This window comes from Pinus tabuliformis, chromosome 2_1 (genome assembly GCF_031772625.1).
Source record: "Pinus tabuliformis cultivar Carrire ecotype Pingquan chromosome 2_1, CPIR1, whole genome shotgun sequence".
Classification (NCBI taxonomy): domain Eukaryota; kingdom Viridiplantae; phylum Streptophyta; class Pinopsida; order Pinales; family Pinaceae; genus Pinus; species Pinus tabuliformis.
In genome coordinates this window covers 144,428,425-144,441,723 of record NC_142299.1, presented here as the reverse complement: position 1 = coordinate 144,441,723, position 13,299 = coordinate 144,428,425, and positions in this window count along the sequence as shown.

The following is a 13,299-nucleotide window of genomic DNA, read 5'->3' as shown; positions in this document are numbered from 1 at the left end:
GTACATATTGAGGCTGGGGTTGACCTTGAGGTATGTATTGCCCCATAGGAGCGTACTGACCTTGAGGTTGCCCCCCAGACACGAATGAAGTACCTTGAGGTTGCCCCCCAGGCATTAACGAAGGTTGCCCCCCAGGCGGTAATTGGCCACCTTGAGGTTGGGTAACGGGAACAGAACCTGACATCATGTAAATGTCACCTATACTCAGTGGTACATTACCACTGTTTCCAACTAATAACCCATGATCAATGGGTTGAGGAGATGTTCCCGCAAAGGTACCAGAAAGAGATTGATACCCAGTAGGAACAGAAGGACCGCCATGTAAAAACGATTCAGGACTTTGTGTAAACACAGATGACTGACCAGACATATTTACAGGAGTATGAATTCCTCTAGGTGGAAAAGGAGTTCGAGGTGTGGAAAAACCTACTGAGTTTTCTAAAAAATTGGTTAACGCAAGGTACCAAGAAGTACTTCTAGGAGGACTGTAAAAGATGGATTCACGCTCCCTTAGATCAAGGGTAATTTGATCTTCAGGATCAGAGACGCCTATTTCTTCCTCTGGAACAAGTTCTTCTATAGCAATTAAACCAACAGGAAGATTTTCGGTGATAATTCTTTCTATTCTTGGTGAATCAGGAACACTAGGAGTTGGAGTAACAGGTTCGGATATTTCAGGTTCTTCTCCTGTTTCACTGGCAGATGAAAAACTACCAGCAAACTCGGAAACTGTAAAAGTTTCGGGATTGTAACCTGTTTCTAAACTTTGGTAATCTGGATGGACTACCAAGGAAGATTCTCCTTCTTCAGGTGAACCTACTCTACTGTCACTAGGAGGAGTTACAAGGACCTTTAACCCTTCGTACTGACCCGGAATGTCTTCAGGAGATTCACCACGTGATTTACAGAGTTTTCTTAACAAATCTATTCCGGTAACAATCTCAGGAGACTTGCCCCGAAGTCGACGGGACTGTCTCGGTAATTCCGCCACAATTAAAGATTTTTAACTACAACACACGAAAACAAAGTAAAAATTTCAAATCAAACCACCTAAAGTCTTCTAAAGAAGCAAACAAATTTGAAGCACACGCCTAAAGAATCTAGAGCGTCAAACCAAACACAAACAGTATCTTCCGGACCAAAAGCGCTAGTTGGTGATTAGGTCCAACCTCGCAGGATTCAGTACAGAAATGGCGGGTGGAACAGTTACGCCGACAACCTGCTTAATGAATAGACTGGACCAAGTTCCTCCACTTTAACCGTCTCGAAGTGAAGTGAACCCCCCAGAAAATCCAAGTGAGTATAGCCGACGTCTGCTCCAGGTACAGTGGGACCTTCCCTCCACCGTCACCTTGGGTAGAATCCTAGAGATTATGGTCACTAAGGTTACCAACGGCCACAAGTACACCTGGGGGAACAGTCTAAACTCCGACAGCACGCAAGGGCAGAGTAGCAAGCTCAATCCCCTTACCGGCTCCTTGACAGTAATCCAAGGTTTACCGATAAGTGACCCCTGGCTCCTCGACAATGGTTAATCCGAGGTTTACCGTTTGTAATACGTACTGTCTGGCGTCGTTCCCAACGAGGGAGGAATGATCCCCTCACTGGTTCGGACACGAGCTCGTGCTTCTCCTTTAAGAGGAGCTTTCCCAGAGTGTAACTGAAACAATTGGATTTAATCTACTCAAGATAAACTATCTGTTTGGTTTTGTAGTCTTGGAGAGTTAAGTACTCACCTACTCCAAGACCCTAGCCTAAGCTATGTTGGTGTTACAGAGCCCTAGAAAAATAAAAATTACTAGATTGATTTTAATTTAAGCGTTACTTTTAAGGTTGTTTCTTAAGTCAAAAGGTGATGGAAGTGAAACTAGTGGTGTGTTGACTCGACTCGAAACCGCTACAAAATGCACCTAGGATGATTTACCCACTACTTTACTTTTTCGATGAATTGCTTAACTAAAAATTTGAGAGAATGCAATCTTTATAAAAGCAACTTCTTAATTGAAGACAATCAAAGAAACAATTCGTTTGTCTTTTCCAAGCATAAAAACATGACCACTCTTTACATGCACGAAAAAACTCTTTTCCTCTTTCAAAAACAAAAAGCTACTTGAAACAAGACTTTTAAAGAAGATGTTTTTGTATTTTTCTTTTAATAAAGAAAATAAATCTAATATAACCAAAAAATCAATCTTAATAACTATCAAAATCTACGAAAATTCACTCATAAGCAAACTAAAAGGTAAATTTACTCTAAGCAATCTTAACGAGGCCAAAACTAACAATGATTATTCTAAGGTGTTTTACTTGATCACAATCAAATCAAGGACTAGCTTATTGCAGAACCAAAAACTAGCCAAAACAAAATTCTAATCTTTTTGTTCTTTTGTAAAATGGAAATCAACACTTTATAAACAAGTAATTCGAAATTTGACCCAAAACAACTTAAATGGCAAGCTGCTCACACAAGGAGACTTTACGACAGGCCCGACTTCTAAGAAGGCTGACCAACCAGAGAGATCTAAGGCTGGACAACTTTCTACCGTCAAAGTCACTACAGGACCTATCCAAAAATCAAACCCTAGGTCTAAACTTCGTTGAAATCCACTAAAACACTCAAAGCTCACAAAACCAGTTCAGGTGAAAATTTTTAATAGGGTACTAAAGGATCTGGGCAGAAAACACTAAGAAAAATCAAAATCTAAAAGTAATTAAAGCAAAAAATGGAATTTTCCTAAATTTTACAGGAAGACGTAGGCAACCCGTTATAACAGGTGCGGGCCCGCTCTGTGCAAACGGCAACAGCGCGTCCAAAGACGCACTGTGCAGTACTCAGAGGGTGCGTCCTTCTGGAAAAAGTAAGAAAAACCAAATCTAACTAAATCTAAAGCTAAGCCACCCAAATACTAATTCTCACAGTCAAAAACCAGAAAATAAAAATGATTTTCTTAGAGCAAAGTTCACACAAAGGAAAAGACTCTCTCATTAATGGATTCCCCAGCGGAGTCGCCAATTTGTCGTGGCGGAAAAAGTCGTTTGTGTGGACACAACTGACCTCCCTAGGAGTCTAGACTCTCTAGCGACAAACAAGACAAAATGGAGTGATCTTTCTCTAAATATACCTTTTAAAACATGAAAACTACAAGTGTTTAGGCTTACCTTATTCCAAAACGCTGTTGTTGTAGTCCATTCTTGTCGATCCGGATGAGCTCCTCCTTCATGTCAATTCCTGCAACCACCAACAATCAAACAATTACCAAGCACTTGCATTTCATATAATAAAACATATATTCAATATGCAGACCAAGGAACACATGGAATAACTCATCAACACAAGCTATTGAGAAAAATAAACCAGTTGGTATTAATAACGAAACAAAGAAACTCTTACAACCTGGCCTTGGTGTTGTGCAAGTTCCTCCCAGGGTCCATCAAGGGTTTTCCTCTACTTTGACAAAGCTCACCCACTTCCAAGTAGAATCAAGCAAAGACAATCTCTCCTCACAAGGTTCTAAATGGGAGTCCTAATTCCTGCAGTGTTTACCCAAAGAAAATGTATAGCTCCAACCTCCCCTCCCTCTGGCTCAATGTCTTTATTTATAGTGCTGTAAAGAGGTTATTCAGGTCCACCATCAATGGGATAATCCCCCTCTTTGGGTGGGATAGCTCCTTTATTGATGGGATAAGTTCCCCCTTAATAGAGATACATGAACCAACTGGAGGCGCATCCATTTCATCAAACCGACCTCTAGAAGGTTCTAGAAGTAACCACAAGTAACTTTTTTAAGATGAAACTCGCGCATTTTGCCTTTTACAGAAGGACGCACCTGTCCCTTAACATACAGAGCGTCCATGGACGCAACTTTTGTGAACATGATGAGCGTCCCCGCAGGTAAGGCTAGAGAGAACCTGCGACCCCAGAGATAAACACATTTTTTACAAGACTTTCTCTCTTCTTTGAGTTTGAGATGGATAGCAGAGGCATAAGACTTGCCTAAGAGGGTAGCATGACTATTGATTTGAGCCATACTAACAGTAAGTAGTCATGGTGACATTTTTTAGTGTAACAGATAGATCAACGCCTTAGAATTCAGCCTCTTCGAGGGGGCAACCTCCTTTACATTACATAAATGAACAATTCTTGGATGATACAAATGAAAAAACCTCCTTTCTATATATAGGAGTCTAAGGAGTCACAATATAATCCAGCTGACCTAACAATAATAATATAAAGCCACAAAAATAACAATAGATGGATTCTATGGGGCACAAAAAAAACAATATGGGGGTAATAGGGGCACAACAATATAAATAAGGGGTATAAATACAATAGTAATGGGGTAATCACTAGTATTATAGGGACCCAACACCAAATCTAGCATGCCATAATAAACTTGATGGAAATGTACCTTCTTCATAATGAGAATTGTATGAGAATTTTTTTTGCACGAGCAGAGGTACCCTGCAACTTGAGAAGCCTTTCTTCTTCTATCCGTGTCATGACAAGTGAGTGTTCTAATGCTTTTCTCACCTAAAGCTTTCCATCAAACATATGAATGGATTGCCCTTGCTAGAAGATGTGGACCAAGGACAACAAGTTTCTCCTCAGTTGTGGGAGGTATAAAACATGATGCAGAAGAAAATATGGAAGACCAAGCAAATTAAGCCTGATTGTACCAAGCCTTGATGGATTGAGTTTCGATTTGTCTACAAAGTATATTGCTCCATCAAAATTGTTTGTAAATTATTCAAAAGAATCTCTTCTAAAAGTTATGTGGCAATTTTCTCCTAAATCAAGCAACCAATCATTTTTCCAAGAAGCAAGTGAAGCATTAAATAAGTCTTCATTTACTCGAATATTACAGTGTGCCACAACATAGTGAGCGTATTCAGGTGCTTTAACTTTCTCTTTGTCATTATTTTTACCCTTGGGTTGGTTTCTTTCATGCTTAATTATGTCCCAAGGCAACTTGCATGTGGATGCATCATGTGATCCATCTCTTTTGTAGCGTATGAAATGAAAATTTGACTTTTCCCCTTGAGAGTGTCTGCCCCCCCACCTCTAAAATTTCTTCCTCTTCCTCTTTGACCACCTCTTCCTCTCAAAGAATCTGGAGGAATATTCTTCTCTCTATGTGCAAGACACATAACCTCTTTAGAATACTGAGGAGCTTTCTTCTTTCCAAATCCTTTCTCTCTTTCAACAATATTTTTACAAGGGAGTCAAAGGAAATATCTTTGAGGTTTCCATTTGCTTGCAATGAGTCAAGATAATTTGAGTAAGTGGGATAAAGTGCCTTGAGAAAAGCTATCAGAGGAATGTCTAGTTCAACATTAGTGGCTTTGATATCATGCATAATAGATCTTACTTCTGATGCAAGAGCAAGAGGATCATTATTTTGTAATTCAATGGTGAACAATTTAATCATGAGTTGAACAACTTCAAGTGTAGAGTGTGAGTCATAGAGTTCCTTTATTTTTTGTAAGGCTTCAAAAGCATTTGAAAATGGAAAAATATGCCAACTCACTGGTTGAAGGGAAAGTACCCCTAGGGTCCTTTGGGTTAAGACTCTACCAGACTGAAAATTTCTTATTCAAAGAAACACACACACAGCCATTATCTTTACTTTAAGCAAATTCTAATGTTAAGGGTACGTACCTAAGGTCCTACGTTCGAGAAGGCCTTTAGGGTCCAAACCCTTCTTGGAGTTCCCTTGTTTCTCCTTTGACCTGTAAAACAAACAAATCAAAGAACACAACAGTACATGGACAAATACTTATGCATAAACCATCTTCATGCTATAAAGTTAGTTATAAAAAATCTTTAAGTAACTACTTGCATAAGAATTCAAAACATGAATCTCATAAGCATAAAGAAAGATTGTTTCGGGAACCAAGACGTGTTTCTTTATATAAAGGCAAGTAAAGTACATATAATGGAAAGATATCACCTGAAACACCTTCAACAGGCTCCAAGCAAAGCTTCCTCCCGGATTCGTTCCAGCCTCAAGCCTCCAACAAGAGCTCCTTCCAAGTCTTACTCAATGGTGATATAAAGGATGAATGATCACCAACACACATGGAAACAAGGGTTTCCTATGCAAAATGGGGGAAGTGCAGAAAGCACCAAGAACTTCAGACCTGGTCTAAGGGGAAAATCTCAGCATAATAATCTTGCTCTCTTTTTCTCTCCCCTTTGGCCTTCCCTTTGATGTCTTTTTATACCATCTCCAAAGTAGTTTTTTAGTTAGGAGTTGTTTGGGAATAGTTGGGCCACGGGCACTAACAGGTGATCCAGCAGGTAAAACCCGCGATCTCCGCCTGAAAATGAGGAATTATTTATTTTTTTAAGTGTTTTAATACATACACGCGGGTTGGGTATACATAAACCCGTGTGTACACGCGTCTAACTGAGGGCAATGTCGCGTATAGGGAATAAAACACTGTTTTTTAAATTTTAGGACCAGGTCTGGAAGGAGGGGTTGCCCTAGGCCATGAGTGCAGCATCACAAACCATAAGAGTTAGATTTGGAGCTATAACAGATGCCCCCTAATGTATGAAGTCAGAAGGGGAACATGACGGCCGAAATATATTAAGTAAGTACAAGGAAAGGAACTTTGTCGAAAAACTGAGGAGGACTTCACCAGAATTCAGCCTGCCAAGCCACCAAAAGGAGATTGACGATGACACATTGCTCTGAGGATAGGCCTAGAGCCGCACCCTGGCCCTATTTTCATTATTGATAGGTCACCTTGTGCTCAGCATCGATCAGTATCATGGGTCTTTGACTGAGTGGTTTCCCTTGTGTTCGACGTCAGCATACATTATCACACATTGGGATTCGTGCAGTACCATGGTTTCCATTTGACCCTATTGGTGGATACCTCGCCTCTGTGTCAGCTTTCATTATTGATTGGTTCAGAGGGTTTCTGCCGTGCGCTAGCCACATCTTGTGTACGCTGGAAACGTACTTCGGTTGGGTTACTACATCTTTTTTTTGTCTGATTCCTTTCACATTATTGGCCTACGGGTTACACTCACGCTAGATTGATGGAGGATGCCTTAATGCCTTCCTTCTAGCGGATATTTCCCTATCGACTCCAACTCATTGCTCTGGGGCAAAGATCTAGAGTCCATTTGGCAGTACCTTGGGGTTTGCAGTCATTAGTGGCAGATTCCTCGCTATCGACAGTGGGAAACCATCATTGTCTCCTGATTGATAGATTCTTACAGGTGTCCGACTTCAGCTCATCTATTCACACTTGTTAGATTGTACTGGGTACCTTGACACTCATTATCATTATCGGTGAGTAGTCTCAGGTTTGTTAACGGTATACATCAATGACCGGTAATCAAGCGATTTCTCACATGGTCGACTTCAGATCATTTATTCCCATGGTGTAGAAATGTACCACGATGGTCAGTGAAGACCTCAGGTTGTATCAACATTCGTTGGTTCACTTGACAGTTGCTCCTGTTGCTGCTAGTTGATACGAATCCGGGAGGAAGCTTTGCTTGGAGCCTGCTCAAGGTGTTTCAGGTGATATATTTCCGTTATATGTACTTTACTTGCCTTTATATAAAGAAACACGTCTTGGTTCCCGAAACAATCTTTATTTATGCTTATGAGATTCATGTTTTGAATTCTTATGCAAGTAGTTACTTAAAGATTTTTTATAACTAACTTTATAGCATGAAAATGGTTTATGCATAAGTATTTGTCCATGTACTGTTGTGTTCTTTGATTTGTTTGTTTTACAGGTCAAAGGAGAAAGAAGGGAACTCCAAGAAGGATTTGGACCATAAAGGCCTTCTCGAACGTAGGACCTTAGGTACATACCCTTAACATTAGAATTTGCTTAAAGTAAAGATAATGGCTGTGTGTGTGTTTCTTTGAATAAGCAATTTTCAGTCTGGTAGAGTCTTAACCCAAAGGACCCTAGGGGTACTTTCCCTTCTGTTATCACAAAATCATGCTCCTGATAGGCTGCTAATCAGGAAGACCTTATGTAACTCTTTCAAACCAACTTTTGGCTGAGGCTTAGCCTCCTCAACCTGAGAGGGCTCTCTCAAAGGGTTAATGATATTGATTAAAGATATGGATAGATGGCTAACTCTATGGTTTGTGATTTTATATGTTTCTAGGTTGGAAGATGGAGACTTGCTACCATTGGGCTATGGAGTCAGTGACAGAGATAAGGATAACAAATAACTCTTATTATAAAATTGAGGCTTGTATATACTTCAATGAAAGAGTGACACATTCAAAAAAGTCTTAATAACTTGAAGTTCATAGGAGTCAGAGCATGTGGGCATGAATTCTGAGTAATGATACATCAAGGTATTTAAAAGGAAAGAATCTAAAGTGATATATCAGAGTTTAATACCTAAAGGAAGTCAGAGCATGAATAACCATGAATTTTGAGTATTAAGTATTAAAACATTGAAGAAAAACATCCAAAGATAGGACTCAAAAACTCAATTCACCATAGTTTAACACTTAAAGGAAGTCAGAGCATGTTCCACCATGAATTCTGAGTAATAAGCATTAAGACTATGGAACTAAAGCATATCAAAGAACAAAGATGAAGCTCACTGAAGTACACTAAGAATCTCAGCTTCAGAAAAGTCCAACTGCTTCTGTATATATCAATCCCTGCATAGCATTTACAAAAGTAGTCTTTTTCTATAACATTTTCCAACCCTTTGTACATCAGCTCTTCTGGTATATATAGAGCTCTTTACACAACTTGGATTCCTCTTCTAGGATGAGGAAAATTCGAATTCTACCTGACCTGACACCTAATGACACTCAAAACTAACTATTAAATGCAAATGACACCTAACTAGCAGTCCTAGAGACCTAATCCAACTAGGAGTGTAACTCCTTATCATGATTCAACAACCTTATCTAAGAATTTAAAGCATTATTTGACACCTAAAACTCCATGAAGTCGAATTTGATGAAGCCTCCCACGTGGTCACCCAAATGCTGATGACAAACCCTAGAAATTAGGGAACATGTTTCCCTGTTTTTAGGTTTAGATCCTTGAAAATTGCAGAGCCTTTATTTCTTCATTCATGACACATTTTACGAAAATAAAGGAGGTTTTTGTAGCCCATGATGTCTAGAACAAAAACAACTCCCGGTTTTTTAAAACATTCCTCCAGCTGTTCAGAATCTGTCCTTGAAAAACACGTGTCAAACAGGAAATTGTCCCTTGCTCTGTTCTGGCTGAAAAATAGGTCTTGGGACAGAGGTCATAACTTCTCGTAAAAAATGTATTTGGAGAAACTGAAGGAGGTTTTTGTGAAAAAATCCATTCGGAACAAAAACCTCTTTTTTTTTTTTGAAACACTTCTCCAGCTGCCCAGAATAAGTCTTTGAAAAACAGGTGTAAAACAGGAGATGAAAAACTGCACCTACAGCAGTTTCGTAGCGCAACTTTGACCACACATTTCTCCCACCTCAGAATGGAATTGAAGAATCTGAAAGAGGTTTTTGTAATTAAAAATGTTAGGAAGAAAAGCCTCTTTCAGTTTGCCAAATTGAGTTCTCAGCTGCTCTGAAAAGTTTCTGGAAGTTACCTAGTAAAACTGTTTTCTCTGTTGAAACAGGCTGCTAAAGGGGTTTCGCAGCGCGCTGCGAAAACACTGATTTCGTAGCGCAAAACAGGATTTTTACACTGTCTGCGCTACGAAAACGTGGATTCGTAGCTGGTTTCAAAATTTCTCCTTATCCTCCTCAAAGCTCTGTCTTTCTTCTTGGCTGTCGGCTGCCTTGTTTCTGTCATTCTTGTACATTGGTGATGGTTGTACTGATGATGATATTTTCCTTTCTTTTGACATTTTCTCCTTTGAAATTTCTTTAGACAAAACAACTTGGAAGAAAATACCTTGCTTAATTGAGGAGCTGCCTTGCTTGAATTTGATGAAGATTTCTTCTCTCCTTTTCCTTTGAAATATTTTCAGTGATAACAGTGGCTCCACTTCGGATAGTGTGCCCTTGTGGTACACTAAGAACTCGCAGGTCCAGTGCCTTATCCTCTTATGATAAATGGAAATTTGTTTGACAAGCATCCCCTTTAATCTTCTTGGGCCTTCACCTCGGGCTTAAGCTTGATGATCACTGTATGAGAAAGAAGTCTATATCTACTGAAAAAGAATGCTCAGTCAACCTTGAGCTTATTTGAATTTTCCTACCTACCTACCCTATCAGATGCAATCTCCACTTGTAGCTCAAGCAACATGATATTTCCAATAAAGCCAATCAATTATCTTCTCTGATATTGGAGGCTCTTGACTGTATTCAACCTCAAAATAACCATGATAGTGAGATGAAAAAATCAACTTATAATGTACCTGATCTTCATAATGCAAATGAAAATGAAATACTGGTGTGCAAAGCTTTGCCATGTATTCACTTATGGGGTCAAAGAATACATGGTTATGTTGATGATCATCATAACACTCCACATCTTTAGACCACTAATACTCAACCACACAAAATTCCTTTGATGTTCTATCCAACTGCCTTTCTGCATGATTCCCATAGAAAATGTAATTTTCCTCACTATTGTGATCATTCTTTGATGTAAGCTGCTGCAAGGAATCACAAAAATGAACAACCTTTTCTTCTGCCTGAGGATTATAAAAGCTATTTTCCAGTGCTTCTACTTGATGTTTGCAATCAATTTCATACTCATAATGATCTGAAGCCTGACAAATCTACTGCATCTCTACATCAATCTCAGAGGATGTAATATGATTTTCATAAGTAAACCCCTGCTGATCTTCATGCTGCATTTCATGAGATGTTATACCTTCTCCTTGGTGCTGGAATGCATTGTTATGAAGAGCCTCTAAAATTTCTTCATCCATAAATTCATCATCATCATAAAAATTCTCCAAGTATTGAATAATAGCTAAAGAATGTCTACAACAATCCTTAAGCAGCAATAAGGAAGGATAACCTTCTTTATACATTTCACAGAATTCATCATGAAAACTAGCAAGCGAATAGATTGAACCATTTTCCAGACTTTTATACCAAGACCATTCTTTTCCTTCTAAAGTGGTGATAAACATTTTCATGAGACAATCTTCAGGGAAATGAACTTTAAGACTGCGTACATGCATATGGAATTTAACCAAATGAAGAGCAGCATTATCCTTCTTTTCATCTTTGAATATTGGAAGATCATCTAACCAATCAACCTCTGGCATAGGATTTGGAAAACCAGGGATATGAGACCGATCCATAGGAGCATACCTGGCATTCATTCTTGCAGTAGAATCCATCTTGAAACTTCATCAAGCTACTGATCTTCTAGCAGTGGAGTCACCTTCCAATTCCTTATTTGATGTGTGGAGTCGCCAAGGTAGTTTGCAGCCTCAAAAACATGTCTGAGCTCCTGCTACCTTCAGAAGTTCAGCTTCATGATTTCGGGAATGATTAATCTTCAGACTCCCCACAGACGCACCAAAATGTTATCACAAAATCAGGTACTAAGGGCTGCTACTTAGCAAGATCTCATGAAACTATTTCAAACCAGGCTTTAGACTAAGGCTTAGCCTCCTTAGTCAGAGAGGGCTCTCTCATAGGTTATTGATATTGAACAAGATGGCTAACTCTTACAAGACACATGAAAAATAAGCTGGCTGGACAAATATCAAAATGATTCCCATTGGGCTTATGGAGTCTCACACATCTCAGCAAACAAAACACTATCCTTTCATAGAAGTCAGGGCACTTTACATCTAATGTTCAAACATAACTTACATAAAACACAACTTGCAAAGCATACAGGAAGTCAGAGCATTAAACATGAATTCTGAGTGATTATGTTGTAACAACACTGTAAAAGAACACTAAAGGGAATAAACCATCATACATTTGAACCATTAGATCTATTGTGAATCCTGAGAAGAAGCAACAGTTATTTGCATTACTGAAATCTGCTATACATAAACCAAAATAGTCTTGTCTTTTATCAAAACATCCAACCCTGAATACATAGATGATCTAGCCATATATAGGAATATGCTTCTAACTACCTGGAGCTTCCTCCTCCAACATGAGGGGAGCTCGATTCTACCTATGATGACACCTACTAATCTTTAACTAACTAATAATTATAGCTGACTATTCATTGACAGCGCTGGAATCCTAAAACAATTAAAACTCTACTTCTACATCATGCTGGAAATAGCATTTATTACAATCAAACTGGTGCTCCTGCGAGGAAAATGAGAGAACAGGTTCATCCTCTGACAAATGGCTTCTTTAAGTTTGGATGTGACAGGTGTTTGTAGTTGCTTGTTGGCCTTTAATATAACATGTTCTCCCACACCCTTAAATATAGGAAATTGTTCCTGATTGTCGGTCTTTGGTTTGCCTCAACATATTCGAATCCAAAGGAGTATGCTTTTAACCTTTCATTAACCAAAATAGAGCGGATTGCCACATCCTGGATGAGCTGTAGGCTGTATTGATGGACATGTGTCTCTCTTTTTAAAATTCCCGCTTGTATACCAAACTGCCTGTTTATGTTAAAAACACCACCTACAGCAGTTTCGTAGCGCGCTACAAAACTGCTGTGTGATTTAAAAAACACTGTCTTCCTCTAAAATCCTCACAAAATTGAATAGTTGTTGTTTGCTAGGCTTCACGGTTCACCATTTGAAAGATACTACCATCGTAGACAAACCCACTGGTTGCAGCTGTTGCTATTGGTCATTATGGAAAAACTACCCTGTTGGTGGCTTCCTTTAGATTCTTGTCAAAATATGGGTATGGATTTGGATCACAGTATGCTGGAAGCTTTTCAAACTTCAAGAGAAGATGACAGAAACATGATTCAAACCACCCTCTCCAACTCTGAAAATCATCTTCATCTGAAGCTGTAACATGGATTTGAATGAAAAAATCATAACTAGAGCAGAAAGGAAACCGTTCAAAGAGTAGATTCCAGTCACCACTGTTTGGCAAAGTGCTCCAATTTAACTCCATTTTCATTATTGCATCCCAGCCACGTGAAAATTCTGACTTGAGTTTTTGTAGGGTGCTTTTTGTAACATTGTAACTGCAGCGACTATAGGGGTACACTGGTATGATAATTGGCATATGGTGATGTCTATCTGATCCATCAGAATAATCAGGCTGGGTCTCCACCAATGTCACTGGAGTTGGCCACTGCCAATGTGCATATATCCAAAAGAATCTTGAAACCAGCATACTGACGGTGGCATTTGGAAACATTTGGCAAACTCGTGCAACAAGCACAGCCCAGTGTATT